The 3,567-nt window shown below is 41.4% G+C and overlaps 1 pseudogene; it reads left to right on the top strand.

Annotated features, from left to right (window-relative positions):
• The first annotated feature begins 1,945 nt into the window (after positions 1–1,945).
• Positions 1,946–3,359, top strand: LOC112925226 (elongation factor 1-gamma pseudogene; annotated as a pseudogene).
• Positions 3,360–3,567: the final 208 nt, after the last annotated feature.

Below are 3,567 nucleotides of genomic sequence, written 5' to 3'. Positions count from 1 at the left end.
ATGGATTTTAACCAGAGAGGCGAGTGCTGCATAGAGATAGCCCCGAAGATCTGTGAAAGGGCCTCCTCCCAATATGCAACAGAGTCATATTTTCTTGCTTCTTCTCCTGCATAGCATTTTCTGATTTGATAACAGGCTAAACTCTAGGAAACAAACTGAGAGTTGCTAAAGCGGAGGTGGCTGGGGTGAAAGGATAATGGGGTGACGGGCATTAAGGGAGACATGTGATGTAATGAGCACTGGATGTTATATGCAACTGATGACTCATTAAATTTTACCTCTGAAACTAAAAAAAAACAAAACAAAACCAAAAAACCTAAAACAAACAAAAAAACATTGTTTACTTTACCTTGTTAGAGTCTGGATATTTTGTGTTACTATAAATGTTTTTGAATTTTGGAATGCCATTTATTTCCATGAAAAGGGCTGGATCCCCCCCCTTTTTTTTTTCAGTGTATCGATTGTATTTCGCAGGAACAAATTTGAATATGCTTTAAGCCAAATATATAAAGACCATAATAGAGTAGAACAAAGCTGGCAAAAAAACAAAATAAAACAAAACAACCAGCCCCAGGCCCATCCCAAATATCGGTCAATCCCCAGTATGGATTAGGTGCATGAAAAATTAGAAGGAAAAGGAGATGCAATTAATTATCAAACTTTAATTGATAGACTAATCTTACAGGATAAACAATAAGACAGCTAGTCAAGGTTACACTTAAAAAAAAAAATCCAGCAGGCAGATCTAATAGACTGAATACGTTCATCTCCTCCCAAATAGGCATTTGATTTAAAAACAAACCAGAACAGAGCGCACACCACAAGGAAACATGGTACTTACATATATTCTAAGCTTTATTGACTAAATCTAAGCATATCTCTTTTATTAAAAATTTTAATTCCATATAGTTAACATAAAGTTTCAGGTATACAATATAGTGATACAATTCCATGTATTACTCAGTGCTCATCAAGGTAAATGTTCTGTTAATCCCCTTCACCTGTTTCATCTATCTCCTCACCCAACCTCCCCTCTGCTAACCATCTGTTCTACATAGTTAAGAATCTGTTTTTTAGTTTGTCTCTTTTTATCCCTCAGTTCATTAGTTTGTTTCTTAAATTCTACATATGAGTAAAATCATATGATATTTGTCTTTCTCTTACTAATTTATTTTGCTTAGCACTGTACTATCTAGAGCCATCCATGTTGTTGCAAATGACAGGGTTTCATTATTTCTTGTGGCTAAAAAAATTCTGTTATATATATATATATATGTATATATATATATATATTCTGAAATATATATATATATCACATCTTCTTTATCCATTCATCTATCAATGGACAATTGTACTGCTTCTCCATATTTTGGCTATTGAAAATAATGCTATTATAAACATAAGAGTGCATATATCCTTTCAAATTAGTGTTTTCATATTCTTTGGGTAAATACTCAGTTGCCATTACTGGATTGTAGGATAGTTCTATTTTTAATTTTTTTGAGGAACATCCATACTCTTTTCCATAATGGCTGCACAAGTTTGCATTCCCACCAACAGTGCAAGAGGGTTCCTTTTTCTCCACATCCTCACCAACACTTGTTGTTTTCATGTTTTTGATTTTAGCTATTCTGATACATGTAAGGTGATATCTCATCGTAGGTTTGATTTGCATTTCCCTAATGATGAGTGATGTTCGGCATCTCTGCATTTGTATGTTGGTTATCTGTATATCTTCTTTGGAGAAATATCTATTCATGTCTTCTACCCATTTTTTTTTTAAGCAAATAATCAACAAAAATAAAAGACAACCTACTGAATGGGAGAAGATATTTGCAAATGATACATCCAATGAAGAGTTAGTATCCAAAATATATAAATAACTTATACAACTAACACCAAAAAAACAAATAAGTAGATCTCATCTAAAAGTGTTTTTCACCCCCTTTCTCTGCAGAATCACCATGGTGGCCGGGACCCTGTACACATATCCTGAAAACTGGAGGGCCTTCAAGGCTCTCATTGCTGCTCAGTACAGCGGGGCTCAGGTCCGCGTGCTCTCCGCACCACCCCACTTCCACTTTGGCCTAACCAACCGCACCCCTGAATTTCTCCGTAAATTTCCTGCCGGCAAGGTTCCAGCATTTGAGGGTGACGATGGATTCTGTGTGTTTGAGAGCAATGCCATTGCCTACTATGTGAGCAATGAGGAGCTGCGGGGAAATATTCCAGAGGCAGCAGCCCAGGTGGTGCAGTGGGTGAACTTTGCTGATAGCGACATAGTGCCCCCAGCCAGTACCTGGGTGTTTCCTACCTTGGGCATCATGCACCACAACAAACAGGCCACAGAGAATGCAAAGGAGGAAGTGAGGCGAATTCTGGGGCTCCTGGATACTCATTTGAAGACGAGGACTTTTCTGGTGGGCGAACATGTGACACTGGCTGACATCACAGTTGTCTGCACCCTTTTGTGGCTCTATAAACAGGTCCTGGAGCCTTCTTTCCGCCAGGCCTTCCCCAATACCAACCACTGGTTGGTATTGCTGCATTAACCAGCCCCAGTTCTGGGCTGTCTTGGGGGAGGTGAAACTCTGTGAGAAGATGGCCCAGTTTGATGCTAAAAAGTTTGCAGAGAGCCAACCTAAAAAAGCCACCCCATGGAAAGAGAAGGGTTCTAGGGAAGAGAAGCAGAAGCCCCAGGCTGAGCGGAAAGAGGAGAAGAAGGCTGCTGCCCCTGCTCCTGAGGAGGAAATGGATGAATGTGAGCAGGCACTGGCTGCTGAGCCAAAGGCCAAAGACCCCTTTGCTCACCTGCCCAAGAGTACCTTTGTGTTGGACGAATTTAAGCCCAAGTACTCCCATGAGGACACTCTCACTGTGGCACTGCCGTATTTCTGGGAGCACTTCGATAAGGATGGCTGGTCCCTGTGGTACGCTGAGTACCGCTTCCTTGAGGAGCTCACTCAGACCTTTATGAGTTGTAACCTCATCACTGGAATGTTCCAATGGTTGGACAAGCTGAGGAAGAATGCCTTTGCCAGTGTCACCCTCTTTGGAACCAACAACAGCAGCTCCATTTCTGGAGTCTGGGTCTTCTGAGGCCCGGAGCTTGCCTTTCCGCTGAGTCCAGATTGGCAGGTGGACTACGAGTCCTATACGTGGCGGAAACTGGATCCTGGCAGCGAGGAGACCCAGACGCTGGTTCGAGAGTACTTTTCCTGGGAGGGGACCTTCCAGCATGTGGGCAAAACCTTCAATCAGGGCAAGATCTTCAAGTAAACATCTCTTGTCATCATCGCCTAGCTGCCTGTACCTGCCCTTCAGGGAGATGGGGGTCATTAAAGGAAACTGAACATTGAAAAAAATAAAAAATAAAATAAATAAATAAAAGTGTTTTTCACTACAGCGCAGTACCTTATGCGCACTCTACTTGACGTTGCCAAGTTACAAGGTTTTTCCACTCTGGAATGCAAACTCTTGCTGGTCCTGTGTGAGTTCATGCAGTTGTTCTCTTAACCCTTTTGGGCAGTTCTTTTCCTGGCCTGGGATGGATTTATCACGTGCACA

This window comes from Vulpes vulpes, chromosome 13 (assembly GCF_048418805.1).
Source record: "Vulpes vulpes isolate BD-2025 chromosome 13, VulVul3, whole genome shotgun sequence".
NCBI lineage: Eukaryota > Metazoa > Chordata > Mammalia > Carnivora > Canidae > Vulpes > Vulpes vulpes.
This window is presented reverse-complemented; position numbering and strand designations above follow the sequence as displayed.